Raw genomic sequence first — 15,493 nt, forward strand, 5'->3', positions numbered from 1 at the left:
TTTTGATAGAAGGATCATGTGTGCCACCGTGGCTTAGGCATTTAATTGTTAACCACCAGGTCAGCGGTTCAAACCCACAAACTGATCTGCTGGAGAATGATGAAGCTGTTTGCTCCCATAAAGATTCAGGCTCCGAAAGCCTACATAGGGCCACTATGAGTCAGTCAACACAATGGCAGTTTAGTTGGTTGAGGTTTGGGTTTTGGATAAGCATAGGTGTAAATCCTAAACCAAATCCACTGTCAGTGAGCCAGTTGCCACTCCTAGTGACTATGTAGGACAGAGTCAAACCAGGTCTTTAGGGTTCTCGATACGATACTGTAAATATTTATGAGGCAGACAGCTTCATCTTTATCCCTCAGAAATGTGTAGGTTTGAACTGCTGACCTTGTGATTAGCAGCCCAACATTTAATTCATGATGTTATAAGATCCCTTATTAGGAGTGGATAATTATAAAAATACAGACCAGATATACTTATGTCTAGGTATGGTAAGCGAGAATAAGTATTTGTGTGTGTTATTATAAACCATGTAATACAGTGTAAAGAGTAGCTAGACTCACACTGACCAACTGTGAATTTCAGTTGTGCCACATAGTAGCTCTGATGTCTTTAAATGGATGTAACAGTAATGTTTCAAAGAGTTATTATGAGTCAGTGCTCAAAAACGGTCAGGTCTTACTATTTTAGGGCTTACTAATCACATTTTCATTCTGTCTCTCAGTATACTGGATTATACTGGCATTTGCATATGTGTGTACACACACGAGGGAGGTTCAAAATGTTCATGGCTAAATGGAAATTTTCCATGAGATTTGTGAAGCCCTTGAACACACACACATATGGGTAAGTGAAAAAGTATTGCTATAATTATAAAAACCTTTATTAACCAAAAGATCATGAAATTATTGTTTAGGCCATGCCCTTCATCTAGGTCTTCATTTCTGAAGGCAATATTTCCAAGCTTTCCTCAAAGAATTCTGCACTCTTGGATTTACAACACACCAAAAATGGTGTGCATCAGGGTTATAACCTCTCAGTATATTTGGTCAGTCTATATACTAAGCAATAACCAAAGAAGGTGGATGGTATGAAGAAGAATGTGGCATAAGGATTGGAGAAAGGCTTACTAATTACCTGTGATATGCAGGAGACACCAGCTTCCTTGCTGAGAATGAGGAGGCTGCAGCCCTCAGCCAAAATCCTCACAACTGGGCCAATAAGTAACATGAAGATAAATGGAGAAAAGGTTGAAATTGTCAAGGGTTTTGTCTTGCTTGGATTCCACAATCCATGCTCATGGAAGCAACAGTTAACAGAACAAAAGATGAGCTTCATTAGGTAAATCTGCTGCCAAAGACCTCTGTAAAGTACTGAGGAGCAAAGGTGTTACTTTGAGGATGAAGGTGACCCTGACCAAAGCCCCCATAACTCCCATTGCCCGATATGTATGTGAAAAGTGGACATTGAATAAAGAAGACATAAAAAGAATCAATGCATTTGAATTGTGGTGCTGGAGAAGAATATGGAAAGTACCATGGACTGCTGAAAAGACAAACCAATGTGTCTTGCCTGTGTGCTCCTTAGAGACAAGGATGGGGAGATTTCATCTTCCATCTTCATCTTCCATCTTCAGACACGTTGTAAGGAGGGACCAGTCCCTGGAGGAATGCATCGTGTTTGGTACAGCACAGGAGCAATGAAAAGGAGGAAGGCCCTCAGGGAGAGGGTAGACATCATGGCTGCGACATTGGCACAGGAACAATCCTGAGGCTGGGGCAGGACCGGGCCCTGCTTCATTCGGTTGTGCACAAGCACTCAGTGGCATCTAAGGACATCGAGACTAAGGCAGCAACTATACTACTGAGAGAACGTGTCTGCAGCCACCCCCTCATCAAAGAGGCTGCTTCATCATGCTTTGTTTGTAATGAGCCTGTGCACATATGAACTGGATCTCTAGTAGCCATCAATTTTATTTACCTTCATATGCATGTGTATTTACATAGGTAAAATGCATTAATAGCATGTATGAGTGTAAGCCCTCAAGTAGTAGTGCGTATTGAGGGCAGTGTGTTAAGGGAGCAGAAAAATAATGTAAGTCACACTAAAATATAACTGAGATGTTAGTCTGTTGCTTCATTTTTTTATCAGATTAATAAGAGGATTAAAGCCAACTTTAGTCACCATAAAGAATGAAACAATTAAATGTTATAATTAATAGAGTGTTACCATATACAACCACATGAAGATGATTAATTTTGACATATTTATGATAAAACAAAACACATATAGAACCTAGTAGCACGATCAATTCATTTTAGTTAAAGAATAAATCACTTACTTTTCTTATCTCTCTATTAAGTAATGATTTATTTTTTGATGAAATCTTAGGAATTTCCAGCTCTTCAAGGCAATGGTTTGAGACATCTTTTGCCTTTAGAGATGCAACATATGGAAGAGTTTAGGCTGGCCAAGCAGGCCACATATCATGAGATAGATGTGTCTGGGAAAGTATAGATATTACAAGCACTGATTCTTTTCCTTTGCATTTATTTCTTTCATAAAAATATCTATATTAGAGAATGTATTATAAAATAGCATTGCTTCCTTTCACAAATTAAATTTATCACAAAAGCTAAGAAGTTCTCTTACAAATTAAAATAATTTCCTTTTCCATCACTATAAGAGCTTAGAAGATACCTAGTTTTTCTGAATCACATCCTTAATCAAACTTAAGTTCACCTCAGCATCCAGGAATAAAAGGCATTTACTATTTTCCAGCATCCTAACCTTTGAGATGCAAGTAAATTCTTCCATATATCAAACCAAAGCCTGACTCCAATTTATACACAATATGCTTGTATGTCGGATCTTATCACTGTAACAACAGAAAAGTGGACTCTCTCCAAGCAACTGTGCTCTGTGCAACTGAAATTAACATTGCTCCTCTGGCCTCAAGCTGTCCTTTCTCCTGACAGAAAGCATTCCCATTTGAGATTCTATCTAGTTATTTTATATCTTTGTGATTCCTTTTTCAATATTCCCCTGAAAGTTGATAACCATAGTTTAAGAAGAAGTTAGCTGCAGCTGAAAATACATCTATAGCTGTAGCTCTGATCTCTGAGAATGTATACCCAGAACCCAGATCTTGCATCCAACATAGCATTTTAAAAAGAGTAAGGTTTCCTTGGAGAAGTGATTGGCTCCTGGTATACATCTAAGGAAAAACAGGACGATCCTAAAATATTTGGGGGGCACAAATAGTAAGAACATTTCAAAGAATGATGGTAACAAAGTACAAAGTTAACTGAGCCAGATTAAAGAGGCCAATTTCTGAGTAGAGTAGTTTGAGAGTAAAAATAAATAATGGTTGTGGGAGGTTATATTCATTGAGTAGAGTAAGAATCCATGTTTCTATGCTGATACAGATAAGGAGAGAATAATATAAAGAAACTGAACTCTTGTTTATATAGAATATCAATAAATACAAATACTACCCAAAGAACTTTAATAGTTTCTAAATTGAGTGGATGAAAATAGAATAGCTATTATATAGTTTTAAAATACCTCTCAAAATTAATTAATATTATTAGCATTTCTTATTTATTATGAAGCAAAATACAGTAACTTTACATAGAAAACTTACAAAGGGCCAGTGAAAAAGGCCATACCTTAACTAAGAGCGTGAAGTCAATATCATCAATAGCAGACAAAGGAGACACCTACTGATAAACATTGAGAGGGCACTGCTGTGATACTCCAGTAAAACATTCATAACATGAATCTCATCATAAAGGACAGAACAAAGGCACGTTCTACAAAGTACCTGGCATGTGCATCTCAAAAATAGAAAGGGGAGGGAGGGGAAAAATGAGGACCTAATGTCAGGGGTTTAAGTGGAGAGAAAATGTATTGAGAATGATGTACAAATGCGCTTTACACAATTGATGTGTGTATGGATTGCGATAACAGTTGTATGAGCCCCTAATAAAATGTTAAAAAAAAATAGAAAGGTCAAAACCCAAACTGAATGCTGAAAACTTATTCCACATCAAAAAGAGATGAAACTCATGCACCAAAAGCCCTGTGATATTGAATTGATTAGAAGAGAAGAATAAAAAGGTTATAGGGAACTTTATTGGGATAATTGAGAATATTGTAATATAGAAAGTGCATTAGAAAAGAGTTTTGTATTAATATTAAATTTTCTGATTTTGATCATTACATTGTGGTTAAGTAAAAGAATGTTCTTATTCTTAAGAAATGTACACCAAAGTATTTAGAAGTAAAGAAGATAAATTTTTTTCAAGTAATTCTTAATTCTTCAAAATATGTGTGTGTCTATAGAAAATGAGAGAAAAAGAGTGATAAGAGAGTACAAATGGGGAAAAAATATAAATAACAATCCTTGTGCTATATATTCAAATATTTGTAAGCTTGCAATTATATCTTAATTAAAATACTTTAAGTATCAAGTCCTATAAAATGACTCCAAATGTTGCTACCCACATAAAATTTTCTTACAATGTGGATTTACTATGCAATATCTCATTATTTTGGTAGTTGATGAATGTGCATAATATATGAGGTCATGAGGTCAGGACTTTGAAATTTATAAATGTGCAGTGAAGAGTTCTTTGTAGTGATATTTATATCAATGGCATTTCCCCCCAGCATTTTAGTTCAAAAGAAAAATAACAGAGTCATAAAATAGTCCTGTAGTGAAAGCATTGGGGATTTTTAGAGTTAGAATAATGATGTTTGTACTAATACCTTGGAATTTGTCTATCTTCCCAATGAATGCAAAACATACAGTGTTTAGCAGTTTCAAGGACTCTACAGTAGTTACAAGAAATTGTTTCATTTAGAAAATTGAAATAAGAAATTCAGCTAATCTGGGGGTTAAACACACACTAATTATATTGCCCTCATCTCATAGTTCTTATAATTGTGAAACACATTTCCACTTTTTTTCTTTTGCGGAGTGGGGAGCAATAGTTTAAGTCATATTGTACATAGTGGTTTCATTTTTTTTCTGTGGTAGGTAATTCATCCTTGTTTGCATTTCTGGTTTTAGATGAAACCTCACAGTAGTGCTGACAACCTTCACTTTCATAGCATTTTTTGAAACCAGACACTTATGATCAAGCCACAAAACAACTCAACAGGACTCTACATGAAAGAGGCTTAATGTTTTGAATTCATGTGTAGGGGGGTTGGCAGGGAAATACAGAGTAATTTAACAATTGTTTTCAGGAATTGCATTTATCAGCCTAAATCTAAAACTATATCTAAACTCAAAGGACTCATCCCATTTATTTCTTCCCTCCTCCATCTCTCTTTCCCTCCTTCCCTTCTCTCTCTCTCTCCGCCCATCTCCTCTCTCTCCTTCTTCACCCCCACCCCCTCCATTTTAGTTCTTAATTGAGCCTTTGAAGGAATAGACATGGGCAGGAAGCTCACACTGATTGGTAGATTTTACAGAACCATACGGATGGATGAGAAAATAAATGTGATGGTCAATTCAAAATCTGCCGTTGAGATTTTCTGATCTGAAGTTCAGAAGAAGACTAGGCAACTCTGAGCCATGCAGTCACTATCCCAACTTTCAAGAAAACTCACTGTGTATCCAGAAGCACCCCACTGGTCTAGAACCAGGAGGATACTAACCCAGGTATTCCCCAGGTGAGAAGGGACACCCCCTTTGGAAGTGGGTGAATTTCCACTGAATGTCCCCATTTCTGTTGGGGATCTTGGCTCCCATTCCCTGCAGGGAGAGCCCCATAAGTTTCTCAATGGTGTTTTACAGGGATAGGAACAGAATTGAAAAAACTGCTATTTGGGGGAAATCTAGAGTGCTTAACAAACTATGGGGAGAATCAAAGACTGGGGAGTCCCTAGGATACTTCTTTTAATGGCTTCAGTCTCTTAACTCATGTAAGTGACACATTTCGTACTTGGTCTTTAGCAGAGACCCAGGGAATCTTACCATGAGAGTGTCACAGAGCACCCCAGAAGTAAAGCTTGGTAGTTAACATGTCCTGTCTACTATTCCTTAACCTGCCTAATTGCTGGGAATGGATTCTGATATCAATACATTCACATTTTGTTGATTTTACACATTTATTTGAGGAAGTATTCATATAGTAAAGTGTTGGAATGTGTGTTTGAGAGAGAGAGAGAGAGTTGAACTGTTCCCACCAAATAGTTATTGAAATCCTGACCCCTATGCCTGTAAATATTATCTTGTTTGAAAATAGTTTTCTTTGTTATGTTAATTATAAAATGTCCAAGTAAAAAAGATACGCAGGTAGATTCTAAATCTAGTTGCAGTTGACCCAGAATAATTGGAGGTTTAGGAGCACTGAGTCCCCACACAGTCATAAAGTTCATTTATAATTGAATTTCCAAAAAGTTAAGTACTAATATAGCCTATTTGTTCCTAGAAGACTTGCCAATAAAATATACAGCAGATTAACCCATGTTGTGTCGGTGACATTAGTTTGTATTACACTTCCATGAGACAGCTAATCTACTTGCAGTCCTTCAAGTCTTGAGGGCCACTGGGTGCAAGTCAAGGAAGCAAACAGCTGAGACCTCTGTAGAGCAATTCAGGCCATCTGGCCCCAGGCAGCAAACAGAGAGGTAGGTCACCAACAGTCAGCCAGATGCCAGGGTCTGACCATCCCCAGCTCAAGTGATGTATACTCCAGTAGCATGGTGAAACAGGTCTTGAAGGAACCTCCATGGGTTGGGTGTCCCACGGGTAGTGTAGCTTGCAAGTTGAGACAGAAAGCCAGCTAAGGCAGTCTCACACTGGTTCGATCATCGAAGAGCAAGAGACAAGAAAGGTGAGGCTCACCACCCTTTAATCAACCCCACGTGTGTTCATTGGTCAAGTTAGCACAATAAACCTACCTATCACAGTTACTATAGCAGACTCCCTACCTACCATAATTTACTCCTGTAGTGGTACCAGTGGATTTGAATGGTTGATCTTTTGGTTAGCAGCTAAGCTCTTAATCACTGTGGCACCAGGGCTCAAGCACAGAGTACAGGTTCTCAAAAGAATGCAGATCAGATTATGAGTAAATTTGGAGCCAAGGCATTGCTATGATCCTCATTTTTTCAGGATTAGCATAGGAACAAACTTAGCTGCTCTCTGCTTATAAATATGCATGTGCTCAAGCTCACTCTTATAAATAAACATATTCTTTTAAAAATAGCCAAACATTTTATTCATCAAAAGATGTTTAAACACATAATAGAGGAATCTTAGGGAAAAACCAGAGGCAAATTCAATTTATTCCAAGAAAGGGACAGGAAATAAAAGTACTGAACACACTCATTGTGTATGTGTACTAAAAGTGTTGTTGGCTTCATGTATGTTTGAAAGTTAGTGACACAGGCATGATTTCTAAGTATTAATACCGAATATCCTGTCTGATCTTTTTATACCTGTTGTAAGAGAGGCGAAGTTTGCTTTTCCAGATTTTAGAAATCCCCATTGTGCTTTACATGCTTCAATATACACAGGTTTCTAAAGTCTAAACATAGAGTTAATAATTGAAAAATGAAAAGTTTTCACAGCTCCATAATCAGCACAATTCCTTATGGGTGAATTGCAGAACAATAAAAGGGCAATAAATGACAAAATACATCTGTAGATCCTTTAATCATATTGTTGATTCTTTATTTTATAGTTAAATCCAGTTGCACATTATTTCATCTCATCGATAAAACAGTGGCTATTGCTTCAATATCAGCTTTATTTTAAAAGCTGGTGTTCATCACGGTATAAGCTTGTATAACATTGCTTTCTTCGGAACTACAATATTCCATGTTTGTTTCTTTGTTTCTTTTAATATTCCTTGTTTCTGTTACCTTGATCCTTTAGCAAGTGATATTGTGCCTGGCCCTGGGTAATCCAAGTTATTACTCCTGACAAGGCTCCTTTGTCCTCAAGAAGTAAAACCCATTAAAGGGACTAAATAAGAGTGAAGTTTACTAAAGAAGGTGAACAGTTCTCTAGAACGTCGGGCAGAAAGTGAAGTATAGCTAGGCCTCATGATCTGGAACTGGAAAAATCAGACCCAAAAGTTCTTCAATTTTTCACTGACTCCCTGCTCTTTGTTTCTCTTTGCCATATTATCAATTTTCAAATTGAAAGGGAAAAAAAGCCTTTCCCTGCTTACTCATCTTTACTACAGTCCCACAGGACTACCCTCCCAATTCTGCATTACCACTCAGAAGCCCCAGGACTGAATTCTGACAGATCCTGGGCCTTCTTCTATGCTTCCATTCCAAATTTTTAAAGAAGAAATGTGGTTGACCTTCCTTTTAGTGTTTGTCCCTAGAACTTCTCACAATAGGATATGATGGACAGTTGGTCAGTATATGGATTTATATAGCTATAGTAGCACTTTCAAGTAAACATTGGACTGTTAACCTCAAGGTTGTTGGTTCAAATCCACCCCCTGTTACTGTGAAGAAAGTTAAAGATCTCTGCTCTTATAAATTTTACAACCTCAAAACACCTATACAAGGAGCCCTGGTAGCATAGTGGTGCTGAATCGACTAACTGCAATGTCAGTAGTGTAAAACCAACAGCCACTCCATGGGAGAAAGACTTGGCTCTCTGCCCCTGTAACGAGTTACAGTCTTGGAAACACACAGGGGCAGTTCTGCCCTGTTTTATAGGGTCTCGATAAGTCAGCATTGACTCAATGGCAGTGAGTGAGAAACCCCATACAAGGTCAATGTGAGTCAAAACTGACTCAGGCACAGCGGGACTATAACAGGATAGAGTCATGCGCTCAACTGGCATGGTTGGTCTGTGGGGCAGGTAATGATTTGTATGTGTAGTGTAAGTTACCAAATATGTACCCTGGACTAGTAACACATAAATTTAAATATTGAATAAATGTTTTTATCACCACAGGTGTGGTCATTTGGCTTGAAACTCAGGTACTTGCTTTAGCTGTCCATTGTTTCTTCTCTCTACTCAAGTTTGCTTAAGCTCCTGCTGGCCTGGTGGTTTATTTATTTTGCACTCTCTTTCCTAAAAATCTAGCAGTGACAAAGACTTGAAGCTAACCCAGACTCGAGGGGAAGGAGAGGAAGGGATTTCAACCCTGAGAGAATGTGGGATTCAAGCCTGTCAAGTTAGCAAGCGTGAAAGGAGCGCCACTGAAAGAAATCATAGGGAAGATGCTAGATTCTAATAAATTTATTTTGTATTACTGTTAATGTGGGGGTGAGGACTGCACTATTGACAGATTTAAAATATCCATAGAATCTGGGGGAAAGATGAGCTCCTCAAAACCAAACCAAACCATCGAGTCAATTCTGACTCTCAGCCACCACCAGGACAAAGTGGAAGTGCTCCTGGGCTGTGTGAGGCGGAAACCCCCTCGTTTTCCGCACAGCAGCTGCTAGGTTCAAACATCTGACTTTGCAGTTAGGAGCCCACTTTGCAGCCACTTAGGCCATCAGGGCTCTTTCATGAGTCCCTAGCCAAGGTAAAATTAAGATTTTATCGATAAGAACAATCAGCCTGCCCAGTTATTAGAGTCTTTTATTTCTTATTCATTATCATAATCCAACAACCTTTTAAAAATGTGTGTTTAATACATTACCATCAGCCTCCAGCTTTAATCATATGTGTTTGTTTATTTATTTCAACCAATAGAAAGACAGAGTATAATACAAGATAGGATTTTTAAAAACAAGAGAAAAATGTCCTACCTGGTTCATTCAGTAAGACCGAAGAGTCACCCTTTCTTTGTCTCTGTGGAAGCAAGGGTCAACAATTTATGAATGAATAAAATGCTCAGTTATCTGTAGAATTTTGTATAATAAATCACACAATATAGCCATATATTTTAAATGGGAAACTGATGTCAATTTTTTAAATTGAACTACTATTTTTGGTAAAAATCCAAAAGAATACTTGCCTCCAATGCACAGAAATTCTTTGGAAGAGATAAAATTTAAAAATCTCACTGCTCTCAAGGCAATTCCTATTCATAGGGACCCTATAGGGCAGAGTACAGCTGCCCTATCGGGTTTTCTAGGCTGTAAACCTATAAGGCTAGCCTTTTCTCCATGGTTGAGATGGTGGGTTTGAACAGCCAACCTTGTGGTGATTGCCTGATGATTAACCCACTAGGCTGCCAGGGCGCCTCCAAAGAGTGATCTCTGAACAGTGAACACTTTCACAGAGTCAAAGCTGAGTTCAGTGACCCCCTGTGGGTTTCTGAGACTGCAACTATTCACGGGATTAGAAAGCCAGTGCCACCAAGGCTTCGAATTCTTAAAGGAAGTTATATTTACTATGGATCCTGAAAAAGGGGAAATAATTGAAGAAGAGAGGGTTTCAACCAGGAGTAATTAAACTCTCTTATAAAATGGTCCCATCTCCCAGGTGACATCATCAGGCTGTGACCTGATTGAGAGCTTGGACTCCACCCCAATACAAGTGTCAGTTGACATATGATCTGACTACAACAGTTATATATTAATTTTGTAAAACAAAAAGTTAAATGTAATTTAATTAAATATATGCCTATAGGACCTACCAATCAGATCTCAGAAAGATTACAGTCTGAGCAAGTTGTACTCTGTCACATGGAGTCATTATGAGTGAAAGTCTACTTTCTAACAACAATAAAAACAATATAGGGCAGCTGGAGCAAAAATGCCTCTTTATACCCCCACCATACTGAGCTATCAGCTCTTGTTGTTTAACACTATGATAAAGTCCGTACACTTCTCTAAAAACAAAATATGGGATTTTTCCTGAGAATAATCTTGGGTTGGATATCAATGCCAAATTGGGACATGCTAGAAAAGGTGAGAAATTTAACAGTGCATGTGGAGGCAATCATTACTAAAAATAAAGACATTGTTACTTGGAAAGAATCTAGACTGAAACACTCTATTCTCACAATGAAGTCTTTTTGATGGCTGTTTTACCAACTGTGAGACTCCCTGAAGGGGCTCTGGTGTTCCTGTTGGGTAGGCACTGGGCTACTAGCAGCCAGGTCAGCAGTTCAAACTCATCAGCTGCCATGGAGGAGAAAGATGCGACTATCTGCTCCCATAAGGATTTATAGCCTTGGAAATCCTATATAGAGTTACTGCGAGTTGAAGTGGAATCAATGGAAGTAACAGGTGACAGCCCCTAGCCTACATGACTATTTGTCCTACCCATCTCAGAGCAAGCTTCTAAGTTGGTGCTGTCTTCTCACTGGTGTGGTGTCCACAAGAGCCCTTCCATCACTGGGAAAATACACTTACTTAACTGACAAGGAAAGCTATGTCAGCTGACTGTACCTGTCAACTTCATCCTTCAATTAAATGAATCAAGAGCTAATTAATATTCACAAGATATTTGGGGAAAACCAATAGCATGCAAGAGGATGGCTAGATTAATCAATCAACATCTGTGGCCAGAAGAAATAGATAGTCCATGTGACAGAAACAGCACTTAAAATCACACACACAAGAAAGCAAAAATCCACAAATTCCAAAGAATATTGTATCTACCAAAAAGAAATAAAAAGAACAAGACCGTCCATAAAAGGAGAATTCAGAAGACTACATGTTAAAAGCATGATAATGGAAATAACACCTTGAATATAAAAGTCAAAGAAGAGAATGGACATGATAAAGATGACATGAATAATCCAAAACAGGAATGGTAGAGAATTCCCATAGCTAAGGCAAAAAGATAAAGGAATACATAAGAGAGGAAATGGTAAGAAATATCAACGATAAGTCTAGGTCCAACAGTGTTCTGGTAGAGTTCCCGGTGGAGACAACCAGGAAAATGTGATAGTAAATATAACAGAAGAAATACTGGAAGTGAATATGTCTATTTCCTTGAACCTAATGTTGTGTCAATGGATTTTCCTGTGAAGCAAATGGATAGAATATACTGAGCAAATCAGTATACACAAGAATGCCCAAGAGAAAGTTTCCTCTGGGATGGAATCTTTATTATTGACCTACTTGGGGCAGTGGTTCTCAGTAACTTCATAGGGTACTTCCCCCAAAGCAGTGGTTGGAACATGTTCTGTCATCACATCTGATAGAAGATGAGGAAAGGTACCAGTACCTACAGGTGAGAGGCCAAGGATGATAAATGCCCTACGATGCACAGGATAACTCTCTAGAACAAATAATTATCCAGTCTAAAATGTCAACAATGAACAGATTAAAGACAATTCCTCCTCCATACTTGAGTATTTAATGTCATTCCAGAAATATTCTCAATTGCCTCTGTACACACTCTAGAATCTATGATCTCCCCTCCTTCTCCAATGCCAAGAAAGTCTTACAAGTTGTATAAAGTTGTTCATTCAGATGCTCTATCCTGAAAGTAAATAGCTCCTTGTCCCTGCTGTCTCTGGCCCCGTCCGTTTCTCCAGGGCATCCGGCAGAGAGGCCACTCCTGTGGACTTTTCCTTCCGAGTCCTTTCCTGTGGCTCTTGAAAGGTGGTTTCACTTATGTGCTTGCTTGGGATTCTCCTTAGACTAAACACATATCCTTTCTAACTTAGAGAACGTCTTCCCTGTTGGCTCTTTTTATTATGATGTATACCAGTTATAGATTTATTCTTTTGTTTACATTTGTTTGTTTAATTACATTTCAAATAGATTTCTGGAAAGAGAAGTAAGCACATATTCTCATTTTGTCATTCTTAACTGAAAGTTACTGATTGTTTTTGAAAACTTGTATGCAGATATTTTAGACTGCAAAGTATTTCCAGAAACTGGCATTTGAGAACATTAGAACATTTTCAAAGTTATTATGAGAATGTTACTGGAATTAGGTGCTTATCTTCTACCAAGAGAGAGATTTACTTTGATTAGACATAGAGGAAATGCTGGAGAATTGTATTCTCCTAAGAGGAAGATGCTGTAATCAGTACAGTTTGACATGTTGGCTTCTTGGTCCATGTATACAACCAGAGCCTGTTAAAGGTTTCTGTAAGCTTGTGAGATTCCTGGAAGCCCAGTCTCCCAAGCATACCTGTTAGGTAGCCAGATAGAGGCTCATTCCTCTCCATGCCTAAGGCCCCCTACAGGAAGTGGGAAGCTGATAAAGGCTAAGGGGCAGGCACCAATTCAGGCCCTTGAGCCAGGAAGGAGGTACACCTGAGTGGGCCCCAAACTAGGCCAGGTGGGCTTAATTCAGCCAATGGGGTCAACCAGTACCTTTGAACAAGCCTCCCAGCTGATAGGCCCCCCACCCCCCCCCCCCCCCCAGCTGCTCCCTTGCCTTCTGCTTGGCCATGCTGTGGTCTCTCTCAAGGGCCTCAGGTCACCACATGTGTGGGGTGCAACCCTGTGTTCAGTTTACTGTAACATCTGAAGCTTTTTCTATCCTTTATAAAAACCACAAGGTGACCAGATGTCCCGCTTTTGGAGGGGCAGTCCCAATTTTTCCCGTTTTAAAAAAGTCCCGATTTTTGGAAAGAATGCACGACAAGCTAGGGAGAGGCCTATTTGGTCCATATAGACCAAATTTTTAATCAAGAACCCACCCCCCCCACCCGCCGGTCAATGGTGTCCCGCTTTAAATCTGATCACCTTATGACTTGGATCACAAACTAGGCTTCGGCGTGAATTCTTTCTCTTGAGAAGACAAGGACTGAGGTATTTCTCAACCAAGGAATCTAACAAACTCTCTTCCTGCGTGATGAAGTCGGGTGGCAAGGGATTCTGGGTGATGTAGTCCTGAGAGGGATGTAGGCCACAAAATGACACTGGGCCTTGGTTTCTGAGTAAAGAACTGTGATTCTAGGGACTTCTCTGAGCTCTGGTTCCATGAAGGAGCCATTCTCACCGCTGTCTCTGGTCCAGATCACTACTTTTGCTTCCCTGTCTGGTCTCAAGAGTAACTGAACAAAATTCTTGAGTTATTGAAAGGTTTGGGGTTTTTTTGTCTTTAAAATTTATACCAACGGAAAACTTTTCCTTAGAATCAAAGTTGGACGTGATTCTCTAAAACAGACATTAATAAACAAAATAAAAATAATAATATTTTATGTTTTAAAACCCTTCAGATATGGAGTGCTTTCATAAGCACTTTATTCTATTTGATGGTCACAACCCCTAACATGGGCATTGCTTTGCATGTTTAACTGTAAGAAAACTGAGACTTTTGACTGAAATCCTACAGGTGGGTTGTGCTTATTTGACCCTGTATTGCTTACTCCATTCCATGATGCATAAAGAGTTACCAATAATACAAACTGAATAGGAGATCCCTGCTGCAGAGTTCTTTTAGCAGAAGTATGATTCTGGCTTGTTACCTTTTTTTTTTTAAAGTCAATAAATAAACGTCTATGTTCACAATTTAGAAAACAGACAATGGGATTTGAGGGATAAGGAACTCCGTCAATGCTAACACCTGGGGTTGCAGACCAAAGAAAGAAAATACTTTCATAAAGAACGTTTAAGTGTAGCTTAGGGCTCAGGTTCTGTGATCTCCTGCATACTTCTCCCCATTGTAAGGCGTCTCACTAATATGCCTTCTAATTTCTTATATGCCAGTCTCCACCTCCATTTAATACCTGGGGAGGAAGACTTTCACTCTGTTCTTCTACGCTTCTAGAAATCCAAAGCTTTGTCTCCTTGATCTACTGGTTCTTTGGATGTTAAAGTTATACAATCTCCTTGAACTCGCGTTTCTTTGAAATCCAGGAGAGTACTGTGATTTACCTTCAAGGATGTAGACCAGATAAAGCCTTTATTCCTCTTTCGTACTGACGAGGTGTGACCTGTGCATTTGAGCCAAAGGGAAGTGTGCCTTTTTGATGTCAACCTCACTTTCTGTTACTTGATAAAAGATTTTCTATAACCTGACAAAACTGGTGCCTCACTTAGGATCCCAGCGGGAAGAGCAAAAATTTCCATATGAACCTTCCACTAGAGGATGGAGATTCTTGTACTACTCACTTTTCCTCAGAACTGACAATGAAATATGTAGAAATCACGAAAATAGTTAACCTTTTTTTCTGTGTTTAATGTGTCATGCATTGTGAAATAAAATAAAATAAAAGATTTTATATCACTTAATAGTTCTCACCCCAAATAAGGAAGGATGGTATTATTTTTACTCCAATGTTATATATGAAAGTGAGAGCAAAAGAGATGAAACTATTTGCCTAGGAATTAGTCAAGTCAGGATTCCAACCCTTGTCTGTTCCAAGTAGAGCTTGCGCTAACCTAAATTACGTTGTCACTAAAGGAATATGATTTGCAATCCAACATGCTCGCTCGCTCTCTCCCTATTTCTGTCGTGTTTTTTAAATGACGATTATATATCACTGGCTTTTCCTTTATGTGGATCAGAGTTATAGATAGAAATGCCAATACAATTTTCATTGTATTTGCTCTCAAAAAGATTTTTTTTTCACATTCCAAATCCTGTAGGCTTTGTTAGTTTGGATGAAGTGTTTGCATATTAAAAATAGTTTTG

The sequence above is a fragment of the Echinops telfairi genome, unplaced genomic scaffold (genome assembly GCF_000313985.2).
Source record: "Echinops telfairi isolate 266 unplaced genomic scaffold, ASM31398v2 ScPeMD7_23;HRSCAF=83, whole genome shotgun sequence".
Taxonomy (NCBI): domain Eukaryota; kingdom Metazoa; phylum Chordata; class Mammalia; order Afrosoricida; family Tenrecidae; genus Echinops; species Echinops telfairi.